Below are 17,334 nucleotides of genomic sequence, written 5' to 3' on the forward strand. Positions count from 1 at the left end.
GCCTGGGGCCCTTTATATCCCCAACAGGGACATCCATGACCATGCAAGGCCCAAGAAGGGTCCTAATTCTAAGGGAGCCTCTGTGAATTTAAGGTCTGAAGTTGAACTCAACATACTAATAAAAGAAAGAAATTAAAAATCAATTTTTAAGGTTGTCAAAGGGTTAAGCCCTTAGAACGTGTTCAAAAGGGCTTTTGAAATAGTAATGTTTTAAACTGATATTTTAAAACTTCAAATTTTCTATAGAGCAAAGAAAGCAATCTGAATTGATCATCTTCTACTTATATGTGCTCTGATCACAAAGAACCCAGTTATGGCTCAATGTGCTTCACAGATTCGATGAGGCATCAAGTTTAGGAATGAAGTTAGGCAAATGGGAAGACTCCCTAAGGGTCTCACACTGTTTCTCCATCTAAACTATTTTTAGTGGATAATCTTTTTGCAAGGATAATATATACTCATTAATATCTGCTTGTCAAGGACCAACATCAGAACTTTTCTTGAAATTCCCTTGAGTTTATTATTTACTGAAACTCGAAATACAATTACATTGCTCAGAATTAGTAGAGCACCAAGCCACTAACCACCATTGGTATATTATTAAAGGAGATATATTGAAGAGCTCCCAAAGGGCTAGAAATCAAGACAGTTGTTAGATTTTACTAGAAGTTGGAAAATTAAGGTACATCATGGCATGGATGGCTGAGCAAAAAAGGAAGCTAAGTTTTCTGGGCTATAGAAATAAGGAAAGAGATTGGGGGAAGAAAAGAAAACCAGAGCATTATTCCTAGCTAAGTCCACTACAAGAAGGAGAGTGAGAATATATGACAATCAAGTGGGATATGCTTCCCTCTTAGATGGCAAGATGCGTCAGGCTTGAAAGCATCATGAGCAGCATGAAAAGAAAGAGGTTCAATAACCTCATTGTACAGTGCGAGTTTCTTGCACCACCACTGTAATCGAGTCATAGATGTTGATGTTTGATGGGATCTGTCGGCCAATCTCTGAGAGCTAAAGTGATTTTTTTGGGGGAGGGGAGGTAAGCAAGAATGTAGACAGTTATGAGATTAGAACTTCTGACTCCTATTCCAGAAGTCTTTCACGCTAACCACGGCCTAGTGAATGACACATCTCTGTCATCAAACACTAACTTGTGATACCTTGATCATTATGGCTCCATGATGTCTTCCTCAGTAGACATCATGGAGCCATAATCTCCCTCAATTCCAAACAACATCTTTCAATGTATGTTAACAACAAAATAAAATCGAAAAGAGCTTGTGGTATTTATAATGGGGGAAATAAAGACCTGGGTTACAGATTACAAAAACTTAAATGAACAGTTTTTTAAAGACACTGTGTGATCTAACTAGATTTAACCTTTTAATTATTTTACCTTAACCATCTGGAACTTCTCTGAAAATTTTCCATATGCTTTACCCTTGAATAATTTATAATTGCATGAGTTAGTCATAATCAAGTTGATGTAAAAAAGAAGATTAAAGGGCAAGGAAAAATTTGCTGTTTAATTGAACTGTTTAATTGAACTCTTAGATGCTCCAGAAATTTAAATTTAAAAAGCATGGACATATATTTCCATTGTTTAATAAGGAAATATTACAGTGGAAATTATATCAATAGAAAAATCATTATATCATTTATTGTTTTAGTTCCTCATGTGAGTTGTGAATTATTTGAAAAATAAAACATACATACACTATGTTAGATGACTACTAATAATTTTAAATAATAAATGTTATTAATTTGAATAAGCTTATTTGTATCTATAAAAACATGAAAGAAAAGTATATATTCTCTATGAAAATGTAGCTAGAATATAGACATGTTTTCTTCCCCTACTCTCATTTTAATTTATAATCCAGTGGTTTATAATCAGAGTTGACGTATAAAAATCAGGTGTTTAGTGTTAATTGCCTGATGCTAACTTGCAACCCAAACATTTTTTTTTATCTAAAAATCTCAATTCTTGACATTATAGCTGCACCAGAAGCATGGCATGCAGGGAGAGTCCTGGAAAATGTCAAGTATGGCAAGGAGAGAGAGAGCCGAAGGGATAGAGCAACTGATAATAAAATACTCAGTAAAGGAATCCGCTGCCTGCCAGATCATTACAGTCATCACAACACTTCCAGGTCTTGCGTAACATACTGAGATACTTGCTAATAATTCAAAATGGAGATAACGTTATCAGATTATCATTTTATTCAAGGACCACCCCAAAATCTCTTGAGGGCTGAAATAGAAATTTTGTTAACTTGGTTATCACATTTATATCACAGGGAAAAAAAATGAACTAACAACAAGGCAAACTGAAATTGTTATTTGCAAAATATGTGAAATTAAAGAAACAAAATGTTCACTAGTGTTGATTCCTATTGTCTATAGGAATGGAGAACAGGTATCTAGAAAAATTCTGAGTGATAGGAGGGGCAGAAAAATACTTTACACTATACTTCTCAAATGGAAAGAGCTGAAAAGAGGTTTTTTTATTCAAAATTATTTTCTGCAAGTTTGTTAACTAAATGGAAGTCTGCACCTCCCTTACAAAATACATTTTTTACACCAGAGCCTCTAGAGAGGATGGGTTTGTCAAGAGTCCCATATTGAAAACATTTGTTCATGAGTATTTAGTTATAGATTTCATATTCTTACCTAGAAAAGCAGAACATGTTACAAAATATGTTGGGTATAATTTACAGTCTGGCATATGCTATATTCTACTCATGCTGAAAGAGAAAATGTTAAATACTTCCAAAACATGTTATTTGCCAGATTATATTCTCTTCCTTTTTTAACAAAACCTAATCACCTAGGACAGAATTCTGGAAGTCCTCCCCTTTTCTTGCCTCTCTCTCATCCATTTCACATAGATCATAAAGTCCTGCCCGTTTCCTTCCTTAACATCTCTAAAATCACTCCTCTCTTTTCCATTCTCACTGTTCAAGATTACATCACTTTCTCCCTTGGACCACTGGAGAGCCTCCTAAGTCTTCATTCTGCCTTCTTTTCCATCCCCATGCCTTCCACCCTCTACATTCTGGCCAGCATAGCTTTAGATGTTGAATATCATTAGTATACCTTCTAGGTATACTGACTTTATGACCTGGGTATACTGACTTTATGACCTGGTTCTGCAGGATTCAGTTTTCATTCCAGTCTCCCCACTCTGTGTGCACTGCATGTGCATCTACTTACTGAAATTTCTGTCATTGATTAAACACACTCTGTTCTCTCACACTATGCTATTCTTTCTGTTTGTGATGCATTTGCCTCTACTATTCATCTTTACCTTCCCACTCTTGCTTATACTTCAAAACTTTCATCTATAAAATTTTTGATGTTCTTTTTTTCCCCCTGAATTCTTTTACTTATCCATGTTCTCCCAAACCCCTATATGTCTTTATTTACCATAGCATTTAAAAGTTTTCCCACTGAGAGCTATTGGAAAACAGGATCTTATTCACCAATGTGTTCCCACAGACCACCAAATGCAGCCCAGAATAGACATTAAATAAATGTTTGAAAAATTAAACTAAATAAACCAAGTTGAATAACATCTACTAATGGAAGTACTTATAAAATGATATTGGTTGATTGAGAATTCTAGTTACAGGTTACCTGTCTTTACAGGTCACCTCCCTTTTATTTGATAAAAGAGTTGGAATATATTCACTTCATTTTAACTTCATTTAAATCATACTTAACCTGTGTTATTATCATAAAGATAAGTATTATAATATTTGCAGGAAATGATTAAAGGACAGAAGTTTGCCCTTGAACCAAAGGATCCTAAATTTAACTTCATTTAAATCATACTTAACCTGTGTTATTATCATAAAGATAAGTATAATATTTGCAGGAAATGATTAAAGGACAGAAGTTTGCCCTTGAACCAAAGGATCCTAAATTACTTTTCTATGGTTATTTTTATTTTTATTGTTTCTTTTTTTGTTTGTTTTTATTGTTTGATTTGGTTTGTGAGAGAATTACACGTTATTTATCTTTTGAGTTACCTTTCCCTGTACTTTTTCTCAGATTTATCTTCACTGTTTGTAGTGTGCCTGGCTACAGCAGCTCTTCTTTCCAATTCAATATTATTTCTAAATTTTTGATATGTTGGAAAATAAATAACCAAGTTATTAAACTTGAAGTTAAAATGTACATAAATTATGTATGAGTACAAGCCTGAAATATTCCTCCAACAAGGTACTTTAGGTGCATGAAATTTGAGGTCTTTTTTTGGTAATGATTAGATTCTCAGTGGAATTTTAGAAAATGATGCTGCTAAAGGCTTGAATTCTGAATAGGAGCTATTTTACTCTAACATTAATGAAACAGAAAACATTAAAAGGCAAATACTTGTAAAGGTAGAGTAATTAAAACGGGAGATATAAGATTAGATATTTGTTTGTATAACTTGTCATTATTTTGCAGCTTAAAAACTGTGGGTACTAAATCAAATGTGTTTACTTCTTTAGTTTGAAGGTTTCTTCTGTAAGGTATTAAGAAACATTATCATTGTAAATCATTTTCCATTTGTTAAACACAAACCATGAAAATATGCCTTGAAAGTTTTTGAAAATATCTGACTCATATTTTAGTGCCATAGGAGAGAAGTTTTATCGGTAAACAAAACCAGTTGTACTCCCTACTGTGCATAAAACAATTTTCTTTGAGCAAGAAATTTTCTATTATAAAGTGGTGGGACATAAAATATAAAATAGAGTTATCTCATAACATTTTTGAAATATATTCATATATTAATGTTTATTATAACTATTTTAGTTTATAAATACACAAAAATATGATTCAATGGAATCAAGCTATTGAAACAATTTCTGTACCTTATATTTAGCAGTCTTCATTATTAATTTAGACTCCTACTATACCTTTAGCCAGATATTCCTGCAACATATTTTTAACAGTATACATAGAGAAAATATAATTAATTATCTCAGCTAGATATATGACATGGGTAATTAAATAGCAGATTATCTTAAACATGACTAGTTGAGCTTCATAGAACTTTGGAGTATTGAGTAGCAAATTTCCCATCTGACTATAATTTAAGAAGGTAAATGTTAGTTTCAATATTCATGAGATATCCAGAAGCAATTGTTTAAACTGAAAAAAGTCTATAATTCACATGCATATACATAATACTTGAGCATTTAATTTGTCATTCTCAAATATAAGCAAGATGTAGCATTGTGGTAAAGAGCACCAATGCCAAAACAGACTTCTTGATATTAAACAGCAGTTTCCCCACTTTATTCATGTAGTTCACATATAATTATGAAGAGTTCATTACACACCTGGCATCATGCCATGGTTGTAGAATGTTCATAACTCATACCCTCATGAATTAAATAGATGCTCAGACAAGTATAGATGCATGATGCCTTGTTAGCACAGGGTACCTGGGGAGGCCCTGCCCCAAATGAGGGAGTTGGGGCAAGCTTCCCAAGGAAATGAGATTGGAAGAAAGAAAAGGAGATAAAGCCTACTTTTTTGTCGTGTGGCTTTGGGAAAGTTACTTAAATTAAATAAGCCTCAGTTTTCTTATCTAAAAAATAACAATACCAATCTCATAAGTTACTGAAAAGATTAAAGGATATCATGTTTATAAACCACTTAATATAATGCCAGCCATACAGTAAACACTTAACATATTTAGGAAAGCAGTTCCTCAAAGTCTTTGTTAGCAATTGTAATTATTTCAGTAATAATCAATATGTTAAACAAACAACAAATTAACAGACACTATCTTTTAGAGACCTCACTGATGTCTTCAAAAATTTGCCAGTAATACTCAAAACAAATGAGAAATAATATCTGATTGTTTAGAAAGTTGTGTTACACTAAGTTGAATCATATAGAATTCTCACTTTTGTATGTCAAAATGGTCAAATATTAGCAAGTAACATGATCCAATATAAATATTTATATCATAGTTAGATCAATGGAACAGAATAAAGGGCCTAGAAATAAGCCCATGCCTATGTGGTCATTTAATCTGTGACAAAGGAAGCAAGAATATACAATGGGGTAAAGACAGTCTATTCAATAAATGGTGCTGGGAAAACATACATGCAAAAAAATAAAATTGGACCACTTTCTTACCATATACAAGAACAAACTCAAAATGGATTAAAGACCCAAAACCATATAACTCATAGAAGAAAACATAGGCAGTAAACTCTCTGATATTGCTATTAATAATACTTTTTCTGATATATTTCTTTGGGCAAGAGAAACAAAAGAAAACAGGAACAAATGAGATTATATCATACATCAAACTAAAAAGTTTTGCAGAGCAAAAGAAACTATCAACAAAACAAAAAGACAACCTACTGAATGAGAGAAGATATCTACCAATTATACATCCAATAAGGGGTTAACCCAAACTTATAAAAAACTCATCCAACTCAACATCAAAAAAAAAAAAAAAAAAACTCACAAACAATCCTGAATACACATTTCTCCAAAGAGGACATACAGATGGCCAATAGGCACATGGAAAGATGCTCAATGGCACTACTCATCAGAGAAATGCAAATTGAAACCACAATGAGATATCATCTCATACCTGTCAGAATGGCTATCCTCAATAAATCAACAAACAAATGTTGGCAAGGATGTGGACAAAAGGGAGCTCTCATGTATTGCTGGTGAGATTGCAAACTGGTACAGCCACTATGGAAAACAGTATGGAGTTTCCTCAAAAAATTAAAAATAAAACTACTTTATGACCCAGCAATTCCATTTTTGGATATTTATCCAAAGAAATCCAAAATACTAATTCAAAAAGAAATGTATATTCCTGTGTTCAGTGCAACATTATTTACAATACCCAAGACATGAAAGCAATAGATGAATAGATAGATTATAGTATATATATATAACAAAATATTACTCAGCCATAAAAAAATAAAATCCTACTATTTATGACATTATGAATGGTATTATGCTAAGTGAAATAAGTCAGACAGAGAAAGACAAATACCATAGGATCTCACTTATATGTGAAATCTAAAAAAACAAAATAAACCAACAAACAAAACAGAAACAAACACATATAGACAGAGAGCAAATTGATTACTGCCTGATAGGAGGGAAGTTGAGGGGCTGGGTATTAAAGGGGAAGAGATTAAGAAGTACAAATTGTCAGTTACAAAATGGTCATGAGGATGTAAAGTATAGCATAGGGAACATAGTCAATAATAGTGTAATAACTATTTATAGCTCCAGGTGGATACTAGACTAATTAGGGGGATCGCTTCACAAATTATATAAATGTTTAACCACTATACTGTCCACCTGAAATGAATATAAAATAATATTAAATGTCAACTGTAATTGAAAAATAAAAAAAATTAATGTGGTCCTGAAATTCTATTAAAAACAATTTTAAGAAAAAATAAATGTTTACATCATAGTTACTCTCAGTATGAATACTAAGTTTTATTGGCATTTTCATGAATCTCAAAAATGAGCTAATTAATATACATTGGCTGATCTCAGATATTTTGTGGGAAAAAAATTTACTCCTTCCAAAAGAGGTCAGAGAATTTCTTGTACTTAATTTTCTTCAGACTTTAGAGACCAACATTACAAATTGTTTCACTTCAAAATAATGACTGAATTGATAAATCACTTTTGACAAGATAATATTAAAGAAAAAGCTTTCATTTTTATTATAAATTGGGATTAGATTGGCAAAGTCACTGTCTTGAAAAAAACTTGAGACAATATAAACATAGAGAAATTGCCTTACAATTTCCCTATGATCAAGTGATTGAGGGAAATTGTTGTCCCCTTCACTATTCTGAGCCAAACAAATTTATCTTCATGACTCAAGGTGTGAATAAGAGAGTTCCATATAAAACTCGCCAAGATATAGATGAGAATAAGGATGTGAAAGATGTATGATTTTATAATGATAAATTTGGTCCACTATATATAGTCAATGGTACATTCTCACAAATGCAAAAAGCAAGGGCCCCTTAACCACAAAGAAAAATTGCTAATGTGTTTCACTTCAGTTGAATACTTAGTCATCTTTATCATTAGTCTAAAACATATGTAAATCTTTCCAGTTATAATTCAGTGTAACATTTCTAGGTTTATATAATCTTTTGAATATTTGATAATTATTCAAGAGAAAATATTTTGCAAAAAAAAGCATTATAATTTAGTCCTTCATGCTAACGGTTTCAGAAGTACCACTTTCTCTGTATTCATATCAACATGCACCTAGTGTTAAATTGCAAACCTATAGCTTTATTTGCAGAAGATGGCTTTATAGTGATCAAAAACATTTTAGATTATGAAACTTTAGTTATAGCCTAGATTTTAAAAATCCATAAGTGAAGTGCTAACATTTTTCTATTTCTTTTTTTTTACGCCTACAGCATCCAGCCAGTCTTCCTAGGTGGTCTCCCATCCAAGTACTAACCAGGCCCAACCCTGCTTAGCTTCTGAGATCAGATGAGATTGGGTGTGTTCAGGGTTACCATTTTTCAATCAGGCAACAAAGTTAATTCAGTTTTCATGTTATAAGTTTCCTGAAGTATTGTTCTAGGATAACAAAGTACAAATACAATACAAATAATTAAGCATAATATACAGTATACCTATTATTTTGTGCACTAACATAAACATTTATTAAACACTACCTTTGGGGCAGGTACAACGTGAGAACCTAGGACCAAATAGAGAAATAAAGCTCATAATCCCTCTGAAAAGTAGTCATGAAGCATCAACATGAACATGGTACAATCATTTCTCATTATTTACAGTAGTTGTTTTCTATAATGTTTCTGGGGACACTGAATTAGCAAAAGAAAATAGTTGATTTTTGGTAAGAATAGTGGACTTCATGGCACTTTAACTTATTCCACTCTTGCTCCCCTTTCCTCAGCCCAGAAAATAAGTTTGCATTCCAAAAACTGGAAAGAGAAGAATGGCTCTCAATTCCAAAATATTGATATCATCTGTTTTGATCTGTGTAGTAGCTACTTGGAGGATCAACTCAAAAGATTTGTCTTCATTTTTCTAATCTGAAACTGACTCAGTGTTAAAATTGCTGCTGACATTAGTCAAAAACATTTGCAGGCTGATGCATTAGGTGCTGTTCCTGAGGCAATGGATGACAGCTGGAGCTACCAGGAACTGTAATGGACTAGCCAAAGAGATTTGGAGGAAAAGCTTAGAATGAGATGTACATAGAGGCTTTGAAAATCTCCAATTTATTCTTGGGAATATAGAAGGCTGCACACATGGTCAAGTATGTGTGCATGCTCAGGAAAGATCTGAGGAGATCCTAAGCTCTCACTTTCTGCTGATCTTGAAGTTCTGTGGAAACAGGAAATGAAGGCTAAGGCAGAGTTTTAAATGTCCTGGCATAGCACTGAAGGTGAGAAGGAATTTCCTAACACAGAGCCAAACTGCAAAGACTAGAAGACTTTTTGTTCGTTTTTTTACTTTTGGCTACTGGCATTTAATGAAATCCTTGTAAAATCACTAACTACCAGAATAGAGACTTCAGAAGAGACTTCAGGGAACACACATAATAAAGAATACAGAATTTACAAAATTCATTTAGAAAAGTCACCAAACTACAAGAAGCAGTAACAACAATAAATCTGGAGAGAGGAGAGAATCTGATTTCCAGAGTTTCCACATTATAATATTTAAAATATTTGAATTTCAACAGAAAATTACAAGGCATGCAAGTATGGCCTATACATAGGTAGAAAGAAAATTAATAAACTCTGTTTAGGAAGTTCAGACATTACTAGACAAAGACTTTAAATCAGCTATTATAAATATGTTTAGTATCCTAAAGAAAATCAATCTAAAGAACTAAAGGAAATATGAGAATGATATTTTATCAAATAAAGAACATCAATGAAGAGAAATTATATAAAAAAATAAGAATTTTGGAGTTGAAAATTACAATAACTAAAATAAAATAAATTTTACTAGAGAGACTCAGGAGCAGATTTGAACAGACAGAAGAAATAATTAATGAACTTTAAAATAAGTCCATTGAGATTATCTAGACTAAGGAACAAAAAGAAAAAAAAGGAAATTAACAGAGCCTAAGAGACCTGTGGGATACCATCAAAACTGACAACATACACATCATGAGAATCCTAGGAGAGAGAGAGAAAAAAGAGCAGAAGAAATATTTTGAGAAAAATAATGACTGGAAACTTCCAAAACTTGATGAAAAACATTTATCCATACATCTAAGAAGCTCAACAAATTCCAAATAGTATAATTTCAAAGAGACTCATATAGAGTACATTATAATCAAACTGTAGAAAACCCAAGACAAAGAGAGACTCTTGAAAGCAGGAAGAGAGTAGCAACTCATTATATACAAGGGGTCCCCAGTAAGAAACCGTGGAGGCTAATATGTGATGGAATTACATATCTAAAGTGCTAAAAGGAAAAAACTGTCAAACAAAATTTCTATATCTTGCAAACTATCCTTCAACAATGAAAGAAACATTAAGGCATTTCCAGATAAACATAAACTGAGATAAGTCATCACTAACATAAATACCTTACGAGAGATTCTAAAGATAGTCTTTCAGGCTGAAATGAGAGGACCCTAGACAGTAATTCAACTCCACTTGAAAAAATAAAGAACACTGGTAAAGGTAACTTACATAAGTAAAGATAAAAGATGATATAAATGTATATTTGGTTTTTAACTTTTTTTTCTAGCTTATTTGAAAGAGAACTGCATGAAACAATGATTTTAAATTGAGGATGAGCACACCATGTATAAAGATACAATTTGTGCCAATGACAGCATAAAGGTTGGGAGCCATCTCTATGAAACAATTTTTTTATACTATTAAAATTAATTTGGTGTTAATTAGAATTAATCTGAAGTAGATTTTTATAAATTAAGATGTAACTATAATCCTCAGAGCAACCAATAAAAAAATAACAAAAAACATAGTAAAAGAAATGACAACAAAATTTGAATAGTACAATAAAAAATATCTGTATAATACAAAATAAGGCATAATGGAGAAATTGAGGAACAAAAAAAGATATAAGACACACTGAAAACAAAATCTAGAATATGATCATGGGAGTGGATAGAAAAGCATATGGAGATTATTATCAGAAACGAAAGGTCAAGGAATAAACAATTTGGGGTATTAAAATTTTTATCCCCAGAGATATTAAAGTGGCAGAAAGGATATCAGGTAGGAGGTGAAGGTCTGAGAGCAAAAGTCTCCCCTGGGTGAGGAAGAATGACAAGAGGAAAGGAGGTGACACCAACAAGGAGGTAGAGAAAATGTTCTATTCCCAAAGGAGCAGGTGGACAGGTGCCAAAGTTATGGTATGCAGCCCGGAAAAAAAGCAGGAAGACACCACTTCTGATGCTAGCCAATAAGATACGAGAGAACAGAAATATGCTGCTGAAGAAAGCAACTGGAAAACAGGTCCTCTTGGGTGGGGTGAGTTTCAGCTAAAGCTAAAACACACGCATGCACTCGCACATGCATCCATGACTTTAGCCTATTTTCCTCTTTTAGCACTATGCCTACAATGTTTCCTTTTCCATATACCTTGTGATAGGACTTGGGTTCTCTAGGCAATAACCATTAAGTAGAACTTTGAAGAAACACAAAAGCTGTGAAATAGTATGGACTCAATTCATTAGCATAGTGTTCTAAGTAGCAAATTTTTTAAAAAAATAACTGTGTTTTAAAACAGAAGATATTCTTAAGCACACCTATATTAAGACCATTGTAGTAAAAACAGAACAAAACTATTTGGCAACGAGTAAATATTCCTTATTCAAAAGACAATCACATAAATTGTAACTGAAAAAGGAAATCTGAATAGCAAAATAGTATGGTAGGCTGAGCAGTCATGCAGAGAAAACTGCAATTCATTAAACAAAAGCATTCATTCACTAAAGATGCTTATAATTATGTGCTATTATTAACTTTCAAAGAGCTAATCTGCTGAAATGAGCTTATAAAGCTAAATTGTGCAATGGATAAGGATATTTAAATGATAGGTCTCTGTTGCATTGTTTGAGTACGGAAGCATTTTAATTTTGTCTGCTTCAATTCTTGTTCCTGGCAGCTCCTAAATACAAATAACATCTCATCAGAAAGGAGTTTTATTTTCCTAATGAATTATTTAAATTCAAGAATAATCCCTATATCCTAATGTGTTCTATTCACAGTTTGAAACAGCCACCTTATCCTCATTCTGTGAATTCTATCACCTTAGTATCTGGTTAAAATTACAGACTAGGTATGTAACATTTAATACATATGTAAGCTTGGCCTAGTTTCTTAACTTCCCTGTAACTCAATTTCCTCATATGTAACATGCAAAAAACATTATCTGCCTCTTAAGATTGTGGTAACATTAAATCATTTAATACACAGTGTTTTGCAAAGTGCTCAGCACATACCAAACATCAAATACATGTTAGCTGATAATGTTTAATAGACAAATATAGTTATTTTCTATTTTATCAAAGTAATAAATGCACATGGCTAAAAACAACATATTTAAACACTCTTTTCTATATATAGATTAAATTGTCAAAAGCAACTTTAGGCTAATGATAAAAGCCCAAGACTTAGTGAAGTTATATGTTAACTGTATGCTTTTGTCTGATAGAGAATATAACCAATTTTGGTCCAGTGGAAAAGATAAACCTAAAGGATATAATTTATTGTCCTGTTGGTCATTAAGCAATTCGATCTTATCCTAACATTTTTTAATTGCATAACAATATTTAGTACTCCAAATGCTCTCTGAATTGAATTTTACTAGTTCATAGCATCTTACTAGTTCTCTTTTAATGAGTTGAATAAAATATTTGACACACCTCTATTTTATAGTTTCATGTGTCATAATTTTTCCTTTTTGAAAATTACACTTTAATATAACTAATCTTAATTGTTTTCTCCAGTGGTTACTCAGTATATGTAAAAACTATTTATAGTGTTACTTCTGATTCTATCAGATTTAGATATCTAAGGACTAATTTATTTATCTAAAGACTTCCTGCTCTGACTGATGAGGATTCTTTCTTGGTAGGCCCACAAATTTTAATATATTTCTGATATTATAATATTTTAGCTTCTCTCTGGCTTATCTTTACTACATTTGAATAATAAAATAAATTTAATTTTTGTTTCTTCAACTTAAAACAGTATCATTTGATTATTTTATAAGACAAGACTATTAATATCATGCCCTACTTTTCAGATCTTTATCTCTTTCCACCTGTCTTTATATTTTCTCATTATCTTTAATAAACAACAGTTTGAATAGAATGTGTATAGGAAAGTTTTTTTATTTGTCATGCTTGGGGTTCTCAGTGATCTTTTTATATGTGGTTTAATACTTTAGTTATTAGGGGAGACATTTTCAGCTATTATCTTTTCACATATTTCTTCTACCCATCTCTTCCTCTTCTCTAACTTCAGTATCATGAACAGTGTGATATTGTCCTACACTCTGTGAATGCTATTTTTTAAAATATGTTCTCTCTTTGTGTTTCCATTTCAATAATTTCTGTTAACCTACCTTCAAGTTCATTGATTTTTTTCCTCTGCTATTTGATTTTGCTAATAAAGCTGCAGCAAAATTCTCTCTGATACCTTGTTATTGAAAATTTCTATTATTTCTTTTGTATGGTTTCTATTTCTCTGCTGAATTTCTCCATCTGTTCATGAATCCTCTTCACATTTTCCACTAAATTATTTAAAATATTTCTTAGTTGTTTTAAATTCCTTAAGAATTCACTCATCTGGATCATCTCTGTGTCTAATTCTATTGACTGTTTATTTATTAAAAATTTATTGGTTTTTTCAATGTTTGTGTGTGTGTCAGTATTTTTAGTGAATGCAGTTTGAGTTAAATAATATTTATACATGAGTATGTTTTTTCTTCTGTCTTCTGTGAGATATTTACTAAGTATACTTTTAAAATATAAATTTGTAGATCCTTACTATCATTTCTGTAAGTGAAATTTGTAGAATCACTCATATCAGACTTAGAATTATTTTACTTTTCTAAAAATATCCCTCATGCTACTATTGCAATTTTTTTCTAATCTGGATTGAGTTGTTAGAATCCATCAAATATTTTCTTAAGTTACTTTGTATACATTTAAGTCTATTTTTGTTTTCAGGTGAAAATAAATTATCCACAATATGCACTTGGTAAATATTTTCAGACTCTACATAGAAAGTGCTCACTAAGGAATGTTCAAATCCAGTATAACTTCATCTTGTACATAAATGAATATTTCTGAGAAGATTAAATAAATGAAATCAATTTGGCAATGTTCCTATTTGGAGTCAGTAAGTCATGAAAAATCTTAGCCTAATTTTTTAAAAATATTTTATTTCTCAATATTTTTAAAAAGGATACAAATAATTTTTATAATAGATTTATAATGTCCATGTTAAAGTGAAAAAAATCAAAGATATTTTGAGCTGTTTAGAAACTGGTTAGAACTATGGACAGTTAGCTCTAATTTGGTAATCTTTGAACTCCAAATTAATGTAAAAGAAAATTGTTAAAATATCTCAGACTCAAGTGACTTTCACTCTATGGAACTAAAAAATTAGAAAATAAAAATTAAATTGGATAGCCTTTCAAGTAAAATTATATAAATATAAAATAAATAAAACCAGTATGATTGCAAGATAAAATATAGGCCACCAAGCTGAGTTTCAGATAAACAACAAATAAAGTTTTAGTATAAGTATCGCCCAAATATTACATGAACCATACATTTTGCATGAAAAAAAAAATGATTTAGTGATAATAAAACCATATAATATAAAAGGGAATATACGCAGAAGCACTGAAGTAAGATAGACTTGAGTTTTGCCCTTTATCTAATTATAAGTACTTAGGAGCATTCTTTAGCTTCTCTGATGCTCAATTTCTTCATCTATAAAATAGGGATAATAATATGCTCTACAATTTAACTTGTTTTGTTTCTTAATAAATGGTGAAAAATACTAATGTACAGATAAGGAATAATCATAATGTTGAGACCAACATCATAAATATGGAATTATAAATTTAAAAGATTTTTTGGTTTAAAAAATATATCTGATAGTAAATGCAGCTCTGCAGGGTCTCTGCATCCAGTAGAGCCATCCCTGTGTTCTGATGGTGCTCGCTTTTATCCATTTTTCCAGGTCCTCTATGCTCACCTCTCCTTCATCTCCTCTGTTCCATTAAAGTTCCAGGGGGACTCCCTGGGGCTCCTCGGTCCATAACCCCGGTTGCCATGGAAGCCATCACTGTCTCCACCACAGCCACTTCTGAACATCCCACCAGGATCACATCAGTCCATGAGGACACCTCCCCACATGCCGTCAGGGCCACCTCTACCTCGGTCACTGCCCAGGGGAGTAAGGGTGGCGGGAAAAAGTCTTAAGGCTTTGGGACCTTACACTGGTTGCATCCTGTTTTCCACATGAAATTCTAGTTTCTACTCTCCAGACTGGGGCACTGCCAGTTTTCTGCTAGGTGCTGGTGGTTTCCACCTCTGGAGGGGTTCCCTTGGAAACTCCAGGGCCCTCTTGGGTGGAAGCGTCCTCTATCTCCTCCACGGCATCCCATGCAACCCATGGGTCCTCCAAGACCTCTTGGGCCCCCTGGACCTCCACGGACTGGCAGCAGCATCCCCCTGCCCTCACAGGACTGCATACTCCCTCCCGTGGTCTTACAGGTACAGTGGCTGCTGGCTGCTGCCCATAAGCCGAGTAAGCAGGCTGAGTGTCATACGCAAAATAAGCTGCATAGGAGGCCCAGGTGGTAGTTACCGCATCAGTGATGGTATCATAAGCACCAGTGCCATACCCCTGGACAGGCTGACTGTATGCCTGGGGGGCATTTGGACTAGTATAACTTGTGGGAGGCTATCCATAAGAAGTTGCATAGGCTGTCTCCCCATAGGTCACAGTGGTCTGAGCCTGGGTATAGCTAATGCCAGTGGGCTGTCGCTAGGTTCCATAACTTTGTTGTGCATATGCCTGGGTGGTCTGTGAATATCTTTGAGTGGGCTGGGTGGTATAAGCACTGTAGCCCTGCTAGCCTGTAGCTTGGCTATAGATACTGTAATCTGTGGATTATAGTGGATGCCATTTCCTCACCTTCTCAATATGCTCCAAATATTAATGTGTATGTGTGTTGAGAGAGAGAGAACTTCCGAATTCTCCCTACTAAGAAATTGATACAAACTCTAAGTCAAAGGGATGCAAAATGATACAACCATTCTTGAAACCAGTTTGGAAGTTTCTCAAACACTTAAATATACAAAATATACACTAAGTCACAAGTTTTCTTACTCCTATATATTTATAAACCTGTACATGAAGATTTATAGCAACTTTACTCATAATCACCAAAAACTGAAAACTAATGTTCTTCAAAGAGTAAGTAGATAAACAAATTGTGATATATCAACATCATTCCATTGTTTACTATTGAGAAATAAAAAAAGACTAAAATATTGGTATACTCAACGATGTCGCTCGATTTCAAGGAAATATTTCAAAAGTTTGTATGCTGTATAATCTATTTCGATAACATTCTCAAAAATGCAAATCTATAGTAACAATGTACTAATTAGTACTTGCCAGAATTTAGGGGTGGAAGGAGGTTGGGACTAAAAAGATATAGCTTGAGAGTTTTGGGGGGTTGAATGGACTATCTGTATCCTGATTTTGATGTCGACTACACATATTTATAAATCTCAAAATTTATAGAGTTGTACACCAAAACAGTCAATTTAGCAAATGCTAATTTGAAAAATAGTATTAAAAAGAATAATTATACAAGTGTTCTAAATATTACACTTAAAAAACAAAACTTTTAAGACTGAATAAAAAAGCAAAATGCAACTATAAGCAGTCTATAAAAACAATAACAACAACAACAACAACAACAAAACACTCATAAAAGTAAAAGAATGAGAAAAGATATGCCATACAAATACTCATCAAATAAAACCTGGTGTGGTTATCTTGTTATCAGGAAAAGTAGATTTTAAATCAAGAAATATTATCAGAGATAAACATGAATGATAAAGCAGTCAACTTATTAAGAAGACATAAAAATTCCGAACGTGGATATGAGTGTGGATGTGTAACATTTTCAAAGCATATGAATCAAGAACTGACAAAACTGAAATGAGAGAGAAAAATTGGATATAATTGCAAACTTCAACACTTATATTTCCAAGCATTGATAAAACATGAAGATTAAAAAAAATGATAGAAATAA

At 32.6% G+C, this 17,334-nt stretch overlaps 1 pseudogene; it reads right to left on the bottom strand.

The window, feature by feature from the left end:
• LOC112474598 overlaps positions 1 to 15,756 on the bottom strand; it is a 96,506-nt pseudogene extending 80,750 nt beyond the window's left edge.
• Positions 15,757 to 17,334: the final 1,578 nt, after the last annotated feature.

Source organism: Pteropus alecto, unplaced genomic scaffold, assembly GCF_000325575.1.
Source record: "Pteropus alecto unplaced genomic scaffold, ASM32557v1 scaffold7, whole genome shotgun sequence".
In the NCBI taxonomy this organism is placed as follows: domain Eukaryota; kingdom Metazoa; phylum Chordata; class Mammalia; order Chiroptera; family Pteropodidae; genus Pteropus; species Pteropus alecto.